This window comes from Canis lupus, chromosome 32 (assembly GCF_003254725.2).
Source record: "Canis lupus dingo isolate Sandy chromosome 32, ASM325472v2, whole genome shotgun sequence".
NCBI lineage: Eukaryota > Metazoa > Chordata > Mammalia > Carnivora > Canidae > Canis > Canis lupus.
Window position 1 is genome coordinate 1,293,874 of NC_064274.1, and position 21,438 is coordinate 1,315,311.

The following is a 21,438-nucleotide window of genomic DNA, read 5'->3' on the forward strand; positions in this document are numbered from 1 at the left end:
GGGTGTTCCAGGTTATGAGATCACAGGGTAAGAAATATATTTGAGAATACACACACACACACACACACAGGCAACACAACACACACACATTTCAACAACATCATAGCTGGTGAGCTAATATAGGTTTACCCATATGGTCCAGGCATTCTAGCTGGTTGTTCACAGGTGCAGGCCTGCAGCAGATAGATTACGTGTGTGTTGGGAGAGAAGTAGGAGAGAGAGCCATGCATCAGACTCCATTGGTCCTGAGTAGGACCTTTGCTTTCTTTATTTAAAGTCTGACTTATATGTGACGCTCAGCGATTGAGCATCTGCCCTTGGCTCAGGGCGTGATCCCCAGGTCTGGGGATTGGGTCCCGCATCAGGCTCCCTGCAAAAAGCCTGCTTCTCCCTCTGCCTGTGTCTCTGCCTCTCTCTGTGTCTCTCATGAATAAATAAATAAAATCTTTAAAAAAATAAAGTCTAATTTACAAAAGTAGAACTGAACTCCGTTAGGTCTTACACTGTGAAATGAGCAAATATTGTGCAGAACTGCTCAATAAACTTCAAACAGTATGCTGCATGGTTACATGATTGTCCTTTCTGCCACTACTGCCACTAAGCTGCCAGAGTTAGGAATCTTACACTGAGGTCTTAGATGTATCAGACTCTATTCTAGATCAGTGTTTTTCAATCTTGGCTCTTATTAACATTTTGGTCTGGGTAATTCTTTGTTGTGGGCGGGGATGTGTGGCCATCCTGGACACTGTAGGATGCTTAGCAGCAACCCTACCCACTACCCACTAGATGTTAGAAGCATACGCCCTCCACCCCCAATTATGACAACTCAAATGTCTCTGGACATTGCAAAATGTCCTCTGGGAGCAAATTTATCTCCAGTTGGGAACCACTGTTCTAGATACACAATATGTTTAAGATGGGGTGAGGCATATGCAAAGAGCATGAGCTGGGAGTCACATTGCTGGCTTAATTCCTTCATTTACTTTTTTTACTGGCCCTTACTGGGTACCAGGAACTGTGTCAGGTGATGGGGGAATACAAGGATGAATAAGACATGGTTCTTGCCTTAAGGAGAAGAGCCTAGTAAGGGATAAAAACTCATAAATAAATTCCAATCGATGTGGTAAATGCAGTGAGATAGACATGCACAGGAGCTGGAGGGTAGGAAGCGCTTGGCCCACCTTGGGTGTAGGAGCTGGGGGCATCAAGGAAGGCATTCCTAAATTGCCTAGTCAGAGCTGAGCTTTAAAAAATGCATTAATAGGGCAGCCCCAGTGGCACAGCGGTTTAGCACCGCCTGCTGCCCGGGGTGTGATCCTGGAGACCCGGGATGGAGTCCCACGTCGGGCTCCCTGCATGGAGCCTGCTTCTCCCTCTGCTTGTGTCTCTGCCTTTCTCTCTCTCTATGAATAAATAAATAATTAAATCTTTAAAAAATAAAATTAAAATTAAAATTAAAATTAAAATGCATTAATAGGGCAGCCCGGGTGGCTCAGCAGTTTAGCGCCACCTTCAGCCCAGGGCCTGATCCTGGAAACCCAGGATTGAGTCCCATGTCGGGCTCCCGGTGCATGGAGCCTGCTTCTCCCTCTGCCTGTGTCTCTGCCTCTCTCTCTCTCTCTGTGTGTTTCTCATGAATAAATAAATAAAATCTTAAAAAAAAAATAGAAGAGGCGAGAGCATTGCACAGGGATAGGCAATATCGAAGCCTAAGATAAGACCCAGGGATGAAAATAAGCCTAGTGATGTGTGTTGGGTAGGGAATGCTAAAAGTCTAGAGGGGTAGACAGGATGACCTGGTGGCCATTCACAGACCTTGTACTTTACTCCAGGAGGCGGGGGGCCATTGAATGGTTCTCAGTGAGGAGTGACACTTAGCTGTAGTCAGAATGCAGAGAATGATTTAAGGGGCACATGAGTGAAAGCAGGGAGACGAGCTTAGGAGGCCAAGAGATAATGAGGCCTGAACTGGGGCAGTGGAAGTAGAGGAGAGACTCGAGCAATATTTCCGAGATAAAATGGCATGACCTGGTGACCATCGGCTATGCGAGATGAGAAAGGGATTGATGGAGGGTAACCGCCTGTCACAGTTGTTATCAGGTGCCACTCTTGGTGTCTAGCATATAGGAAATACTCCATGAGGTAGTTATATCAACTTTTTCTTGTCCCTATTTTGCAAATGAGGAAGTTGAAGCTCCAAGGGAAGACCAAAGTCACACACCTAGTGAGTAGGGAAGCCACGATTCAAGTTCTATTTGAATGTCTGACTTCTACCTGTCCTATCCTCCTATGTGGCTTTGAACCAGTGTGGATTAAGCTGGTGAGTAGGAATTCACTTAGAAAGAAATGGACTTGGTTACCAGTAGCTTTTCTGCTTGGCAGGTGCTCAGTATTTACTGAATGGAAGAATGATTGATTTTAATGAAAATTACACCAATATATTTACCTATAATTTTCATGCGTTCCAAATTGTTGAGGGGATAAAGAAGTAGCTTGCCAAGCGTTACATGCAAATATAACACACCTGAGCTGCAGCTTTAGTTTCTTCTCAGGTTCCTGGCACCTGCCAGTGAAGTCACGAGACCCTATCGTCCATTGTTCTGCCTGTTTGTTTAAATGCTCACTGACCTGTAGCCAGGGACATAGGTATAACAGGTACTTGTTCAATGATTTGATAATTTCTATTATTTTTTTTTAGCATCACCATTAAGTTCTAGAGCAGTAAGAGGACCTCCAGTCCTATTGTCATTTCTATCTGCAAATATTAAATGTGACCAAGAATGTCTGTTGGGTGGGGAAAAGGGGAAGATGGTCACTGGGTAAAAAGTTGAATTTTATGGATGTTAAGATAAACACAAAGAAATTTCTGTATTATTTCTCTCTCGCATTTCGCCCTTCACCTTTCCTTCTCCAAATCTAGATTTCAAAGCTCCTAAAAAAAATAAATAAATAAAAGTGTAGGATTAGTTACCTAATTTACTTGTATTTTAAGAGTATCTAAAAAGGCCAATTAAGCCTATCTACAGGGTGACGGATCTCATCCTCAGAAAATTTAGGAATGATTACAGCCTGTGACCTATGACAGCTCCAACACTTGTAAGAATTGCCAGGAAATGTCACGTATTTATCTCCCAGAATCACCTTCTTTCTCACTGAGAGCCAGAGAAATTTCTAGACCAGGACAAAAGATTCACAGCGCTCCCCTTTCCTGGAGCTGCTTACATGTGTCATCTGCGTATGTGAGGATTTGTACCAGAACAGAAAAGGGAGAGACAGTCAAGATTTTACATGTATGAAATGATAATACAGAGATTTAGACCACGGCCCCTGCTGTGGCTTGTTCTTAACTCTGCAGAAGCAGAGATTCTCTGACCTGGGGTCAGGACCTCAGACAGAGTGAGTGTAAAAGGAAAGCACATTCCTCATTCCGTATTCCTGCTGCTCCTGCTTGGGTTCCAACTACAAGACAGACCACAGAGATATTTCTTGTGCATTTGGTACCAGATTCCCAAGGCAGGGCTTGACTCCATCTCAAGCAGGGCCTTATATTGTGGTTCTCCTTAGAGATTATTGCCGGGGAACAGGTTCTTATTTATAGTTCACACTCAATCCAAGTTAAAAGAAACCAATTATTCTTAAAAAAAAAAAAATCTTCATTGGGTTTAAATGATAGGTAAATATAATATTCCTCCCCTGAATGCTGAGGCACTGGCTATTGCTCCAGGTAAAACATGCTTGGCCTGTATTCCCCTGAGGCCCACCATGTTTGATTTATTCTTCGTATCTCAACTTAGAGGTTACTTCCTCTAGGCCTTCTCTCGCCTCTTGGTGGCATAGCACCCGTCAAGAGCCCTTCTTACTCTGTTCTAATTGTTGAGAGTGGTCTGAGAGTTTCTTTGGGGACAGAGATGGTACCATATTCATGGTAGTGTCTTCAGTGATGAACACACAGTGGGCTACCAGACAATGCTTGAGTCGAACCGGAGCACTTGGAAGTGTACAGCGGCTTTGAAGCTGGCAGACGTGAGCTCACAGCCAAGCTTCACCTACAGCTGTACAACTGGAAATGCCACTTACTCCCACTGAACCTGTTTCCCTATGTGAAAAATGGAAATCATAATACTCACCTGAAAGAGCTGCGTAGTCTCTCACCATTCCTGACGCATAGTGTGCGTGCCTAATAAATATACTTATTCCTTTGATTATTGTATCGGGTCATGGATGAGAAATTCCTTCCAAATGTTTGTGCTGGGCCGTTGATATGGTGAGAGTTCTCACTCTAAGTATCGGCAGATATACTTTTAAATAATTTTGTATCTGGTCTAATTGAGAAGGCAGTTATATAAAGTGGAAGAAATCTAGTATCTGTAGTCAGAGGACTTGGCTTGATTCATTTTTGTTTTCTTTTCCCCTGGTAAGTTATATACACATTCATACGTAGCTACTCACCTTGCTCAAAGCTGTTTGCCTTAACTTGAATGATGGGCCTTAACCCAAATGTGCCTACCTCTTACTAGCTCCAAAATAAACAGTGGAATATTAAGTACCATTCCAGTTAAAATAGTTTTGAGGTGACTGGGTGGCTCAGTAGGTTAAGCATCTGCCTTCGGCTCAGGTCATGATCTCAGGGTCCTGGGACGGAGCCCATGTTGGCCTCCCTGCTCAGTGGGGAGTCTGCTTCTCCCTTTCCCTCTGCTTCTCTCCACCACTTATGCTCTCTCTCTCTTTCAAATAAATAATAAATAAAATCATATAACAAATCAAAGAAAATAGTTTTTCTATGGTTCATGTTGTGCTCCATCCTGTTAAAGTAACCAAATAATGAGTGCATTGCTGTTTAAGATCTCCTTGGGGTTAAGATTCTTTTTCTGTGGTGCAACAGTGACATCCGTTGGCCCGTCGTACTAAATTAGAGAACAAACCTGCTTCTCAGCTCTGTGAATATTGGGTTTCCTGATAAAGAAACACACAGAGAGCAAACTCTCCCAACCCAACGACTAAGTTAAGGTAGGTCAGCACCTGGTCGCCTGCAAACTGGGCTGGTTTCAGGACCTTCCCGGGACATGCCTTCTCAGATCACTGCTACCAGGTCTTCCCTTGTGGTCAAGTGGGGACGTCCTAGCATTGGTCCTCTCTTGGTGGAGTTCAGCAAATGCACAGGGCTCTGGGAAAACCTTGGTTTGGGGTTCAGATATGCTCTTGAATGCATAAATCAGGGCCAATCACTTCTCCTCCGAGCCTTTTCTGCACTGATAAAGTGAAGCCAATAACAGTACATGTTTTGCATTTACTGTTTTTTTTTTTTTTAATTTTTATTTATTTATGATAGTCACAGAGAGAGAGAGAGAGGCAGAGACACAGGCAGAGGGAGAAGCAGGCTCCATGCACCGGGAGCCCGACGTGGGATTCGATCCCGGGTCTCCAGGATCGCGCCCTGGGCCAAAGGCAGGCGCCAAACTGCTGCGCCACCCAGGGATCCCTGCATTTACTGTTTTACATCTATTAAAAGATATAGGCTTTTCCCTATATCTTATAATAAATTCCCACAATCCCACAGCAATTGCTAATTGAACATTAGGAGAGCACAAATCACATCTGCTTAGCATCTACCAGCTTGTAAGGATGGGAAGCTAAGCACCAAATCACAGGTTTTCAAACCTTAAGCCTTAGTGACTTACTGCCCTAATTGGAATTAACCAGGTCATTTGGAAACTCCTTCATTTCTGGAAGAACCCTGGGGAAAGGTTCTAAAGATAGAAAATCAAAGGAAAGGTTATGTGGCTGGCTATGCGATTGAGCAATGAGCAAGTGTCTCCATGTAGAAAGAGCTATACAGAGCTGGTTTTCATCTCCATAGAAAACGTAACAGGAAATAGCAAGGCTAAAAATATTTCCACCTACTATGTGATGGATACTCTGTTAAACATTAAGAAGGAAGGATAAATAAGACAGCTCATTGCATACCCTCAAAGACCTCATTTTTCAAGTGAGGGATACAAACCAGAAACAGTGAATTATAATGTGGTAAATGTTAGGTCAGGCATTCCTGTCTGGTGCTGTGGGACACCGCCCCCCCCCCCCCGTGTGTGTGTGTGTGTGTGTGTGTGTGTGTGTGTGTGATTGACAGGATCCAAGTAGCGGCTAATGTAGGCACCTTTGGATGTAAAAACAAGTGAATAGTTTCAGTTACACTTGGAGCCAAAATATCAAATAGTTCTCTATCAAAATCAAGCAGATGGGATCCCTGGGTGGCTCAGGGGCTTAGTGCCTGCCTTCGGCCCAGGGCCTGATCCTGGAGTCCTGGGATCAAGTCCCACGTCGGGCTCCCTGCATGGAGCCTGCTTCTCCCTCTGCCTATGTCTCTGCCTCTCTCTCTCTCTGTGTCTCTCATGAGCAAATGAATAAAATCTTAAAAAAAAAATCAAGCAGACGGTAATCCATGCCTCTATCAACATATAGACCATTTTCATTACCCCATAAAATTTCCTTGTGCCCCTTCCTGGTCCATTACCTAGAACCAAGCATCTACTGTTCTGATTTATTCCACCAGAGATTAGTTTTGCCTATTCTAGAACTTCTTATAAATGAAAGTACACACTATGTACTCTTCTGTGTTGGTATTTTTTTACTCAATACGATGTTTTTGAACTTCATTCGTGTTGTTGCTTATATTAATAGCTCATTGTTTACTCAGTCTCCTGTTGATGGACATTTGGGCTGTGTTCAGTTTGAGGCTACCACGAATGAAGTTGCTGTGGGTATGAGTGTACGAGTATTTCTGTAGACATATATTTTCATTTCCCTTGGGTAAATACCTAGGAGTAGAATTCCGGATCATACAGTAGATGTATCTTTGACTTTATAGGAAACTTCCATACCATTTCCAGAGTGGTTATATCCTTTTACAACCTAATGCCAGTTGATCTCCAACCTTCTCAACATTTGGTGGCAGCAGCATTTGGTTCCTTTTCTAATGCTATGTAACAAATGACCACAAGCATACCATCGTAAAGCAGCACAAATCTATTTGCTCACAGTTCTCTAGATCTGAAGTCCTATATGACTCAGTTGAATTTCCAGCTTTGGGTCACAAGGCTTGAAATGAAGTTGTCAGCTGGGTGGGGTTCTTATCTGGATTCTCTTGGGAGAATCCACAGGTCCTTCAGGCTGTTGGTTGAATTCAGTTCTCACCCTGGGCAGCTACTCTGCTTGTAGAGCAGCCTACATTTCTTCTCATGGGGTTCCCTCCATCTTCAAGACCTGTGAATTTCTCTGACTTCCAATTCTGCTATTGTCCAGGGAAAACTCTGCCTTTAAAAAGACTCACCTGATTGGGTTAGGCTTACCTAGATAATCTCTGCATCTTAAAATCAATTGACTTGGGACTTTAATCACATCCACAAACACCCTTCACAGCAGTATCTAAGTTAATGTTTGATTGAATAACCAGGGAACAGAAATCTGGGGCCATCATTAGAATTCTGCCTACCACAACACTCCATGGTATTGTGGTGAAAATTTCAAACAAGCATCATTTTCCATTATCCAGCTGCTTTTATTTTTATTTTTTATTTTTTTTAAAGGCCTCACTTTTAAGTAATTCCACACCCGGCATGGGGCTTGAACCCACAACCCCAAAATCAAAAGTCTCACACTCCACTGACTGAGCTAGCCAGACACCCTTTATTCTTTTTTAAAAGCTATCCAGCTGCTAGAGATATCAAATATACTTTTCTCCTAAAGAATAATACCTACTATGGTTTCAATAATTATCCCTTATCATTTGTATTCTGCACATTTATAAAACTTACTACATTTGAAAACATCCAAGTGCTTCACCAACATTGAGCTTGACAGATCCATTCAATGTAATCAAGTTTTAACTAACTGGCAATATTAATACTAGAAAACCTAGACACAGATTAAAGTGCTTTGACCAAGTTGATTTGTGTCATTTCTTGGTACTTCTCATTGGTTACAGAATTAAAAACTAGTATTTTAATTTTGGTAACTAGAATAATATAATCTAGGGGTGAAAAGTCCCAAGATCTTTATAGTCCAACTAAAGATCAAAGAAATTGATTCATAGAGTTGATTAGTCAGAGATGAACCCAGAGCCATGGCCCTAGATTCCTAGGCTAGAATTCACTTGAATTATGCCACATACTTGAATGCCTCCTTGCTTTGAGAGAGGTGCCTGATCCTGCAAAGGGACTTTGAGATTTGTTGATTTAAGTCACCATATATAATCTCTGACAACCCAGAAAACATTGAAAATCATGCACAGATTATATAGTGGGTTCCAAATAAAAATTTTTAAGCTAGCTAAATTTATTTCAAGAAAAGTTATCTTGAAAACCCCTGCTGCCACCAACATGGAGACCTTGTACCGCGTCCCGTTCTTAGTGCTCGAATGCCCCAACCTGAAGCTGAAGAAGCCGCCCTGGGTGCACATGCCGTTGGCCATGACGTGTATGCTCTGGTGGTGGTGTCTTACTTCTTCATCACCGGAGGAATAATTTATGATGTTATTGTTGAACCTCCAAGTGTTGGTTCTATGACTGATGAACATGGACATCAGAGACCAGTAGCTTTCTTGGCCTACAGAGTAAATGGACAATATATTATGGAAGGACTTGCATCCAGCTTCCTGTTTACAATGGGAGGTCTAGGTTTCATAATCCTGGACCGATCGAATGCACCAAACATTCCAAAACTCAATAGATTTCTTCTTCTATTCATTGGATTCGTCTGTGTCCTATTGAGTTTTTTCATGGCTAGAGTATTCATGAGAATGAAACTGCCGGGCTACCTGATGAGTTAAAAAATGCCTTTTGACAAGAAATCCGTGGATATTGGATTTGCTCCTGTTAATGAAGTTTTAAAGGCTGTACCAATCCTCTGATGTGAAATATGGAAAAAGAGTGAAGCAGCAGAAAAGAAGCATCTCGTGAGAAATAGGAATCATATTAAAGCTTGAACTAAAAAAAAAAAAAAAAAAAAAAAAAGCTTGAACTAGAATGTCTTCTTGGTATCAAAGAGACAAATTTCTCACAGTATTTCTCCTGCTGGCCTGTACTGACACACCAATGATGTTTAGTGGCATTTTCTTCTTAGTTTTTCATTTCTTAAAGAAAATATACTCCCATTTCCACAACTATAATATTGAATAAAGTGATTATTTCTTATAGCCCCCTTAACATTTTGTGGAGATGACATTTCTGACTTTCAAAAATTAATGTAAAATCAGGAAGCGAGATCCCATAAGCTGAGAACTCTGATCAGCTTTACCTATGGTGCTTTGCCTTTAAACAGTGTGACAGTACATTATTCAGATATGTGTGAGACTGTTTCTGCACAATAAGATGTATGAAAGGAGCAGAAATAAATAATTTTTCTAATTTAAAAAAAAAAAAAGAAAAGTTATCTTGTGATAGCTTGAAACTAGCTGAGGGAGGAAATGACTCCGTGGAGTTGACCTGATCCTGTTTAGATGGTAGGTAGTGTCTTAGGAGTCCTTGATTCTGTGTCTGAAATCTCAATGGACTTGGAGACTTTGCATTTCTTCCACTAGAGAATAAAGGAATTTTATGCCTGACTTTCAAGAAACTCTTATAAAGCCCCCTTATTTTTAAATGTTTTTTAAAAATTTTTATTTATTTATTATAGTCACAGAGAGAGAGAGAGAGAGAGAGAGAGAGAGGCAGAGACACAGGCAGAGGGAGAAGCAGGCTCCATGCAGGGAGCCCGACGTGGGATTCGGTCCCGGCTCTCCAGGATCGCGCCCTGGGCCAAAGGCAGGCACTAAACCACTGCGCCACCCAGGGATCCCAAAGCCCCCTTATTTTTTTTAAGCCCCCTTATTTTTGAAGATGAATTCTAAAGAAGGCAATTGAAAAATCATAAGGCAAGTGAAGGTGAGACCTAGATCTTCTTGTGGCTTTACACCAGAGGCAATGACTGGCCAACCAATCTCTCCCAAAGCTGTTTTATATGGCCCACAGAATGGTGGTGCTAATTCCAATATTTAAAAACTGAAAAATTTCACATAAAAGCCCAGATGCCATTTCTGAGAATGTGGGAGCTTAGGTAATAATGGGCCCACTTTCTGCAAGGCCCTCTGGACAGGGCATGAGTTCTGCAGGTACCCCAATTTACCTTGTTTGCTTCATGCATTTTCCTTCTTGGCTTCTATAGGAATCTGAGTCATGACACTTCCCTTACTCCAAGCTACAGTTTTGAGACACCTTGTCTAACTGTTCAAACAATTTCTTATCTGGGTTATACATACCAACCATATTTGGCTTTCATTTGTTAGTAGTTGAAGATAATTAGCCAGATTCTCAAAGTAGATGAGCTACTCCCAGGCATTAATTCTGACCATTTAAAGAGCATTTTCTCTGTAGGCGCACCATCACTTACCATGTGGAATGCTTAGTATTCATATAGTTTCAAAAACTACTCTTTTTTTAGTGGGCTATTATGAGAATTCTGAGTTGAAGTAAAGAAAACATTTAGTAGTTGTGAAGTCAGAGATTTCATTTAGGACAACCTTCTCCTCTAAAGGATGTCTCATGGGCTGAATTTTGTACCCTCCTAAATTCATGTGTTGAAGCCCAGAACCCCAGTAGCTCAAAATGTGACTGTATTTGGAGACAGAGCCTTTCAAAAGGTGGATAAGTTAAAATGAGGCCCTTGGGGTGGGCCCTAATCCAATCTGACTCATGTCTTTATAAAGAGAAGAAATTTGAACACACAAAGAAGCACTAGAGATGCACGCAGAAGAAAGACCATATGAGGACACAGTGAAAAAACAGGCATCTGCAAGCCAAGGAGAGAGAATTCAGGAGAAACCAACCCTGTTGACATCTTGATCTTGAACACTTAAACTCCAGAACTTTAAGAGAATTAATATCTGTTATTTTAGCCACCTAGATTTTGGTATTTTGTTATGTTATACAGCTTCCTAAGTATCTTTGGAGGAAACTCTGTGTAGCCTTATGGCATGTGGGCAGTAAGTTGTTAATGGATAATTGTTGAGTTTATGCAGCTAGAATCCCTACTTGGCTGATAGCTGGTTCTGAACTTTAGCTGTACATGAGCATCATCTGGAGAGCTTTTAAAAATAACAGTGCCTGGAATCATTCCCCAGAATTCTGACTCACTCGGTTTGGGGTTGGTCTTGGGCCCTCTGGTTTTGTTTGTTTGTTTTGTTTTTTTTAAAGATTTATTTATTTATTTATTTATTTATTTATTTATTTATTTATTCATGATAGACAGACAGAGAGAGAGGCAGAGACACAGGAGGAGGGAGAAGCAGGCTCCATGCCAGGAGCCCGACCCGGGACTTGATCCCGGGACTCCAGGATTGTGCCCCGGGGCCAAAGGCAGGCACCAAACCGCTGAGCCACCCAGGGATCCCCGGCCCTCTGGTTTTGAAAGCTTCCTAGATGGTTCAGAGGTACAGGCCACAGTAAGAACCACTGATGTAGAGGGAAGGGTATCCCTCCCTGCAGAGAGGCCAAGGCTTCCATACTTCTTACCCGGATTCCACAGCTGCCAATGTCATCCAGAAATAGATGGGATAGGTTTGTTGCCTGTATAACAGGACCTCTGAGGGCCTTGAGTAAAAATGACCTCTGTCCTGGGATTTTTCTGATTTCCTATCTCCCTGCCCTTAATAGCCTCTGTTTAATTTCTTGTCCCATCCTCCATACCAGTTGAGGGTGGGGCACTGGGAGGGTATTCCAGGAAGCCCTGGCATTCTCTCAGCACCATGGGCCTAGAGCTTGGAGACCGACAGAAGAAATAGCCATTGGGAAGAGAGCGAGTACTAGTAAGGCCCAGACCATAGAGCTTTCTTTCCCCAGCAGTGGTGAGACCCAGTGCCTTGCTGGAGAGCTGGACTATTCTGTGGATTGGGCTGCTTTTTGCCACATCTCTTACAATTAAAATGGCATTTTCTGATTTTGATGGCTATGTAAGCCTGCTGATTTTATTAACTTAATTCTTGGTAGTTCTCATCAGTCTCTCATAAGCCTTGTAGAATGAAAATATTGCCCTGTTCTGGTATTTTCCCCAAACTACCTGCTCTGCTCTTGTGTGTAGAACATGGCATTTTTAAGAGACAGATACAAGTTAACTGAGTTAGAACAATCCTTGCCCCTTCCTTCAAAACCTCTCCCTGATGCTTGCTAGCATATGTCTAATCTTTGCTCTATGACGTCTGGTATGACATCCTGATCCCATGTCATAACTTCATTCCCTGTTAAGTGCTGCCGTGGTGATTTCAACTGTATCAGTGCAGACCTTCCTGACCTGACATACTACAGAAATTCCCACTGAATACTTTATCACAAAACCAAACAGAACTGGGTCACTTCTGGGACCCTACAGATTATCAGGAAAAGCAAGAATTTTATAAGGGACTTACTTTTGTGCTCAAGTATTGGTTGATTTAAGGTGGTATCACCAAAATCCTAAAAAAAAAAAAAGAAAAAAAAAAGAGCAGATTGCTGCATTGTAGGTTTAGAGCTTAACAAAAGTCCAGTAATACCCAGTGTCTCTTAAAGCTAGAGGAAGTTCTGGCCTCACTCAGATGGATATTTGTAATTATGATCTTGAACTGGTTATGGGATCACCAATTATTCAAGTGATATTGTATTACAGCTTGCCTGAGTTAAAGTATGATGAAGATCTTTCCATTCTTTTATCTTTTAATTTCTTGAAAGGAAATGCTAAGCAAGCAGGGACCTGAAGAGATATCTGTACACCCATGTTTGTAGCAATATTATTTACAACACTCAGGTAAATGTCCACTGACAGGTGAATGGATAAGCAAAATGTGTCACATGCCCATAACAGAATATTGTCCAGCCTCAAAAAGAAAGGAAATCTTGTTACGTGTTATGACGTGGATAAACCATGACATGCTAAGTGAAGCAAGCCAGTCACAAAAACAAATATAGTATGATTCCACTTACATAATGTACCTGGAGTGGTCAAATTCATAGACACAGAAAGTAGAATGGTAGTTGGCAGGGGCCAGGGGTGCAGGGGGATGAGGCTTATGGTTTAATAAGTATAGTTTCAGGTTAGAAAGATGAAAGTGTAGTTTCAGTTTGGGGGGGATCGCTTCTCGGCCTTTTGGCTAAGATCAAGTGTGGTTTCAGTTTGGGAGACAGATGGTGGAATGGCAGCACAACAGCATGAACATACTTCATGCCAACAAACTGTTCACGTAAACACGATCAAGGTGGTACATTTTATGTTGTATTTTTTTTTTAATTTATTTATTTATTTATGATAGTCACAGAGAGAGAAAGAGAGGCAGAGACACAGGCAGAGGGAGAAGCAGGCTCCATGCACCGGGAGCCCGACGTGGGAATCGATCCTGGGTCTCCAGGATCGCGCCCTAGGCCAAAGGCAGGCGCCAAACCGCTGCGCCACCCAGAGATCCCTTATGTTGTATTTTACCACAATTTTTGAAAAGGAAATGCTGAGCAAGGAGATATTATTATAATTATTATGCAAACCAAAGTTGAGTATTTGAGGAGTTTTATGAATTTCTTCCTTGGTCAGATTTCTATAGAGATGAGCCTAAGTTACAGAAAAGTAAATCTTAAATATGAAACAAGCTGCTCAAAAAATGGTCCCTTGTTAGACATTTTGAGGAAACTCACTTTCCAGGTCCATGTGCCCACCTGCCTGCTAGGGATAGCCACTCCTGTCTCGGAGGTCCTTGCCCCAAGCCAAGGTCATCTTTGCCATGGAAGCTGCTCTGTATCTGCTCTTCCCCATTTCATCGAGTTCTATTGTCATCCAGTTGCCCAAGCCCAAAATCTGGGCATCTTACTGGATCCTTCCATTTCTCCTGCCAACCCCAATTCCTAATTCAAATGAACAAGGCCTCTGTCCACTCAAAGACTTGAGTATCAACGTTCATAGCACTAATCATACTAGACAAGATGTGCAGACAGTCCACATGTCCATCAACTGGGAAATGGATAAACAAAACATAGCATATTTGTAACGGAGTACTATTTAACAGTAAAAAGGCATGGACTATTGAAAGTAGCTGCCACATGGATGAATCTCAGAAACATGCTAAGTGAAAGAAGCCAGACACAGAAGATAACATATTGTATGTTTCTACTTATTTGAAATCTTTAGCAAAGGCAGATCTCTAGAAACAAGCAGATCAGTAGTTGCCACAAGTTGGGAATGGCCGCAGGGGAACTTCTGGAGCTGATGGAAATGTCCTAAAACTGGATTATGGTGATGGTCGCCCGAACTCTATACATTTCTTAAACACCGTTGATTTATATACTTTTTTTAAAGTTAGCATTTTATTTGGAAAAAAACCCTAGATATTGAATCATAGCTTTATCATGGAAAGGATGCAAAGGAGCGTGACTTTAAATTAACAAAGACTTTTTTAGGGGTGTCTGGGTGGCTCAGTCAATTGAGTGCCGGACTCTTGATTTTAGCTCAGGTCATGATCTCAGGGTCGTGGGATCAATCCCCATGCTGGGCATGGAGCCTACTTAGGGATTCTCTCCTTTTCCCTCTGCCCCTCTGCTTACTCATGCTTGTGCATGTGCTCTCTCTCTTTCTCTCAAATAAATAAATAAATACATAAAATATTTTAAATACATACATACATACATACATAATAAAAGGATCACTTTGCTTGCATTATCACTGTTGGGAAAGGAGCAAGGCCAAAGCCCAGTTAGGACACATCCATGGGAGGACTGGCTGGATGGAGGTGATGTATTCTTTTACTTCGGAATATAAGCTCCAGGAAGGGAGGACTTTTTTCTGGGTTTATTTAACTCTATTTCAAGTACCAAGTGTGTGGCATGAGTGAGGGGAGGGGCAGAGTCGGAGAGAAAGAGAATCTCACACAGACTCCCTGTGAGCATGAGGCCGGATAGGGATCCCAGGACCCTGAGATCATGACCGGAGCCAAAATCAAGAGTTGGATTCTAAACTGACTGATCCACCCAGGTGCTCCAAAGCGATTATTTTTAAAACACAAACCTGATTCTCTCCCTTTGCTTAACAGCTTCTAACACTTTCCCAATGCCTTTTAGATAAGCCTCAAACTCCTAACCAGGACCTGACCAGACCTACATGTCCAGGCCTCAGGCTGTGTCCACTCCCTTAGCCACTTCTTCCTCTGTACTGGGTTCTTCCCCTTCCTGGCGACTTGCTGGACTCTCTGTTCATGCTCTTTGCCCAGGTAACTCCCATTCACTCTCTAGACCTCAGTTTAGAATCTTTTCATATTTTGTCAGTTCTGGTTTAGGATGCCTTGTTATAGTCCTCCAGCCTACCAGACAGATTCCATTACACAGAACTCATGGCACAGTAGTTGTTCAATGAAACGTGTGCTAGATGAATAAATACTCAGAAAAAAGCATCTGTAGAGAGACAGGCTTAACTGGTATCGGCAGTTATTTATGTGATGCCATGCCTCCTTCTTTAAGGGAGAGTGTTTCTCAGAGTTCTGATCTAGGAAACAGGAGCTTAATGTACCGTTAAGGATACACTGAGAAATCAAGATGACTTATCCCTCTTTGAAAAAAATAAACAATAGGAAGACCCTGGTCTAATTGCATACATGGGACTAACATTAATGAAGTGATATTCATACAAAGCTCTGAGCTCATTTGCCTAAAATAAACTGAGGTAATATATTTTTCAGAGAAATAAAACAGAAAAGAACCCTATCCCTACTGTTGGTATTTAGGATGATTGCGTTACCAGTCATTTGTCTTTAATATTTTGCTCAGATTCTTCTTACTGTAACTTATTCTGTTACCTCAAGTTAGGGACAAAAAAGAAAGAAAGAAAGAAAGAAAGAAAGAAAGAAAGAAAGAAAGAAAGAAAGAAAGAAAGAAAAAAAAAAAGAGAGAGAGAGAGAGAGAGAGAAAATATCCTGTTTGCCTCCCTCCTCAGCTTGCATGGATGGGAGCAGTAAGCTCAAACTGTGTGGGAAGTTTCTTGCTTTAAAATTTACTCCCTCAAGAAAAGCTACTTTTATTTCATCGTTTTTCTGTTTTTGTTTTGTTTTTGTTTTTTTTTCTTAAGGATACATGGGTTTTAATTTGGTGAGAAAATATTCTTGCCATTAAGATGATTCTGGTTCACTACCTCTTATATGAAAAAAAAAAAAAAACACAAAAAACCCTCCTCTCCAAATTTACAGAACTAAAGGAAGCATAAATTAAAACATTTGTTGCTTGTTCCTTTGATCAACAAACACTTATCCCCAAAAGAAAAAATACTAAACTAGGACAGATTAAAAAGCAGTTCCTTCCCTTAAGTAAATCAGTCAATATAAACAGCTTAGTCTCCCAACTGGATAAGAAACAAACAAACAAACAAACAAACAAAAGGGATGGCAGAAAAAAAAGAAAAAAGGATGGGGGATGGGAAGAGAATTTAGACTGAGCTTGGGTTGGGGTTCTTATGTCCCTTGTTTGGCCTATTGGCATGACTGTCCCCTCAACTGTTAGGTTGCTGGCTCTTTCTCAGATTTGTAATCTGTAATCCAGTAGTAAGAACTAAATTAGTCTGTTATGTGGACTTCAAAAATGTCTTTGCCATTACCCATTATATAATGCCATTACCCATTATATTATTATACATGTAACTTTTAAAAATCACCTATTGGCTGGCGGTTCAGAATGAGACATTTCTCCAGAAAATCTTTTCTACTTCTGCAGACTCATATCTTCCTCTTTTTTTTCCTCTTTTGTCACATCAAGAGAAAGGATATTTATGTGTATTTGTGAGACAGCTTGCTAAAAGGAAAAAAAAAAAAAGGCAGGAATGGGGATGAAATAGTAGCCAAAGGAGCAGGAATGTATTTTCCTCTTCAGAAAGCATTTGGTTATTTTCTTCTTATTCTTACTTATCCTTTAATTTTTTAAGTTTTTTTTTTTAAGATTTTATTTTATTATTTATTCATGAGAGACACAGAGAGAGAGAGAGAGAGAGAGAGGCAGAGACACAGGCAGAGGGAGAAGCAGGCTCCACGCAGGGAGCCCGATGTGGGACTCGATCCCAGGACTCCAGGGTCATGTCCTGAGCTGAAGGCAGACACTAAACTGCTGAGCCACCCAGGGATCCCCTTTTTTTAAGTTTTATTTAAAAATGTCTAATTGTGTAAAAACACACTTAACAAAATTCACCATCTTTGCCATTTTAAGGCATACGGTTCAATAGTGTTAAGTATATTTCCATTGCTGTGCAGCAGAGCTCTTGAACTTTCCATCTCACGGAACTGAAACTGTGATACTTGTTGAACAGTAGCTCCCCATTTCCCCCTTTTCTGGTGTTTTTAAACTAAGCGGATGGAGTCTTCTGATTCTATATAATGTTCTCATGACCTCACCTGTGAAGTAGTAAAAAATTTAAATGTTTATGCAAAGTAAAAGATGCATTTTTTCCATGAACAGTGATCACTGTTTACATTTCTCTAAGAAACTTACTTTTCCCTTCTCCTACACATTCTAAGATAGGTGAAGGAGGAAACAAATCCCGTCCTTGAACCTTTAGCAGACTGGTCCCTCTGGCTGACCCCTAACCTAGTGATCAAGGGTGAGTTGCCCTGAAAGCATTTTTTCCCTCTGCTTCACCCAAGATACTTAGAGTACTGCAGGGTTTCGTTTCATACTTTTGCCTGAAACACATCCTTTCAATGAAGAGTGGGATCTCAGGCCAGATTTAGAGAAAAATAGCCAAATTCTTAAATCTGGCAGCTCCAATTCTGAGAGAGGAAGGGCTCTCACTTCATATAGTAATTTGGAATTATCACTGGTATTTCTAGAAATAGGTTTTAAAGTACTGATTTTGTGGATTCTGTAGTTCCAGGGTTTTTTAGAGAGAATGAGGGGAATGGGCAGACGGAGAGAAAGAAAATCTCAAGCAGGCTCCATGCCCAGTGCAGAGCTCGATCTCACGACCCTGAGATTGTGACCTGAACTGAAATCAAGAGTTGGACACTTACCCAACTAAGCACCTAGGTGCCCCATGAACTCCATAGTTCCAAAACTCCAGTGGAGGGACACCTGGCTGGCTTAGTCAGAAGAGCAGGTGACTCTTGATCTTGGGGTTGTGAGTTCAAGCCCTATATTGGATGTAGAAATTACTTAAAAATAAATAAATACGGGTACCTGGGTGGCTCAGTGGTTGAGCGTCTGCTTTCAGCTCAGGTCATGATTGCAGGGTCCTGGGATCGAGTCCTGCATCAGGCTCCCCACTGGGAGCCTACCTCTCTTTCTGCCTATGTCTCTGCCTCTCTGTGTGTCTCATGAATAAATAAATAAAATCTTAAAATAAATATGCTTAAAAAGAAAACACCCAGGACCCCTGGGTGGCTCAGCAGTTAGGGTCTGCCTTCAACTCAGGGCATGATCCCAGGGTCTTGGGATCGAGTGCCACATCAGGCTCCCTGTGAGGAGCCTGCTTCTCCCTCTGCTTGTGTCTCTGCCTTTCTCTCTCTGTCTCTCATGAATAAATAAAATCAAAAAGAAAGAAAGAAAGAAAGAAAGAAAGAAAGAAAGAAAGAAAGAAAGAAAGAAAGAAAGAAAGAAAAGAGAAAGAAAGAAAGAAGAAAGAAAGAAAGAAAGAAAGAAAGAAAGAAAGAAAGAAAGAAAGAAAGAAAAAGAAAGAAAGAAAACACTCCTAACCCAAGACAAGGGAAAAAAAAAAAACTGCAATGGAATATTTATTGGGGATCTATTCTCTATCATGCACTGCATTAGACACGGTTACAGTACCAGATGAGTAGAAAAGATGTGGTTCCTGCCCCCCAGAATCTCACCATCCAGTTGTCAATCCCCTGGACTGTATTATAGTAGAGAAGGCTGAGGGCTGATGCAAGCTGAGGAACAAAGTCAGGGGACCCCCAAAGTTCCATAGGGGATGTGATAAAGTAAATGAGTGCCTGAGGCATAGCATTCAATAAATAAAAGTTGTTAATGACAAAAGTGGTAGTAGCCCCACCCAGACAGTCATTGGCCCCAGGAGGAGCTGGAGCCAATAAATAATGCTTCAAAGCAGTATGTAACAAGCACCAAAAATTTAGCTCCTAAATTTGGGGTGGGAAATGGCTAGAACAGTTGGGGAATAGTCTTGAAAGAAAGGGAGACGAGAACAACCTGGACTCAAAAATGAGATGCTGGCCATGTGTATAAAGGCCTAGGAACATTAATTTGCCCCATACCAACATGTGCCTGTTGTGCCCAAGATTGCGAATCCGAGAAACCACCAAGAAGCCGACACCGATGCCAACACACCAGGGTTTATCTACAAGCTCGAGCTTGGGGCCAAGTACACCCGACACAGCGGAGCAGGGACTTGGACCCCGAAGTGGGTTTCAGCTGGGTTTTTTATAGGCTGGTCTAGGGGATTTTCAGAAGGGGTGGAGGAATTTCTCAAGTTCTGTTTACATTCTGATATGGGGCTTTCAAGGGCGTTGAGCTCTGTTCTCATTCTAATATGGGACTTTCTACCACAGGCGTGGGCTCTGTTGTCTTTCTGATACGGGATTCTCTGCCGAGGGCAATTCTGAGCTCTGTAGTCGTTCTGGTATAGGATTCATTCTGCAGTTTTTCCCATAAAGTTCAGCTCTTATTCACAGGGGCCTAAGATGGCTGTACTTGTGCTAATGCTAACCTTGCGGTGGAACGGCCTTGATTTTTCTTGGCCTCCACAGTGCCGTGTACTGGGGGCATCTAGGATGAGGCTCACTCTCAGTTTAGGAAGGGAGACTTCTGTTTGAATGGCACCAAAAGCTCAATTGGATGTAAAATGTAATAAAGGCTATAGCAGACGATTAAATGATGTATTTTTTTAAAGGTTTTATTTATTTATTCATGAGACACACACACACACACACACACACACAGAGGCAGAGACACAGGCAGAGGGAGAAGCAGGCTCTATGCAGGGAGCCTGATGTGGGACTCGATCCTAGGACCCCAGGATCACGCCCTGGGCGGAAGGCAGGCGCCAAACCGCTGAGCCACCCAGGGATCCCCCTAAATGATGTATTTTTGAACCAGAGAGAGACATTGCTTTTGGTAAAGTATCAGAGAAGTTTCATTGAGAAAGAAACATATTTCTGGTCTTGGGAGGTTGGCTAGAATTTCTTTACTTAGAGATTGGGATTGAGGGAGGAGTCTCAACCCAGATGGAAAAAAAGAAAAGTAAATAAAGTGCCAGGAAGGGAAACCAAGGCACACTTGCAAAAATGGTAATAATTGGATACATTAAAGGTAGTTAGAAAAACTGTCCTTTATAGCTGAGTTAATAAGGATGGACTCAGGCAAAGGTAAGTGCCCTTTGTTTGGGAAAAGGCACAATTTTTAAAGGGGAAAAAAAGTAACTTTCCATTTACTGAGGAAAAAGAAAATCATTCTGGAGAGATATGGGGTTTTGCTTATCCTCCATTAGATTTATAGGGCAAAAGGGTTCTTTCTAAGGAGATTTCTTTTCCTTGGTGCTCTGAATGGCAATAAAGACTCTGCCTGTAGACAATGGATGCGTTCACTTTCCTTCTCCTGCTAGAAGACAACAGAACCTTGTCCTGTTATTGAAGTGGTTTAACCTGCAATAGTATCTTGGTCATCCAAGGTGGTGATAAGAACAAGGCTTGGGCTTTGGAGTCAGGCAGATCTCTGATTCTTCATTGTGTCCCTTCTACACTGTTGGACCTTGGCAAGTTACTTAAAATCTGAGCTTGGGGCACCTCTATGGCACAGTCTCTTAAGCTAAGCGTCTGAATCCTGGTTTCGGCTCAGGTCAGGGTCCTGAGATCAAGCTCCATATTGGGCTCCACACTCGGCGGGGAGTCTGCTTGAGATTCTCTTTCTCCCTCTGCCCCTGCCCCCACTTGCACTTTCTCTAAATAAATAAATAAATAAATAAATAAATTAATAAAATCTAAAAAAAATCTGAGCTTCATTTCTAGTCTATAACGTGTGACTGGTGGTAATAGCTACTTTGACATATTATTGTCAAAATTAGAACGAAGGTATATGAAGCCCAAGGCATGGTACAGGGCTAATACCTGGCACAAGATGAATGGTGGCCCTTACTATCACTGATAGGCCGTGGCTCAGCTCTTTCTGGTCTACCACCAAGAAACGGCAGCCAACAAACAGCCTGTCAGGGTCTGCCCAGGACCCTGTTATCTTCTTGCCTTTGGCCAGCATAAGTGCACTCTGGACACCTCCCAAAGATGCTGATTACAAGGACTTTAAAAATGAGTTTTCTCTCCCATCTTATCTTCCGGTTCCTAGGCAAGAGAACTAAAGCATGTAAAATAACACTGACATCTGGCTTGGAGTAGAAGAGTTTCCTGAACACCTACTAGGAGACAGTTGGATTTAAAAACATATCAGCTGGAGAGTAAAGAAA

The 21,438-nt window shown here is 41.7% G+C and overlaps 1 protein-coding gene and 1 pseudogene across 2 annotated transcripts in view; both read left to right on the forward strand.

Moving 5' to 3' along the window:
• The window catches only part of SHROOM3 (shroom family member 3), a 173,427-nt gene that overhangs the window by 64,118 nt on the left and 87,871 nt on the right, over positions 1-21,438 (forward strand). The gene's annotated exons all lie outside the window — the stretch shown is intronic.
• On the forward strand, positions 7,766-9,002 carry LOC112646969 (oligosaccharyltransferase complex subunit OSTC-like; annotated as a pseudogene).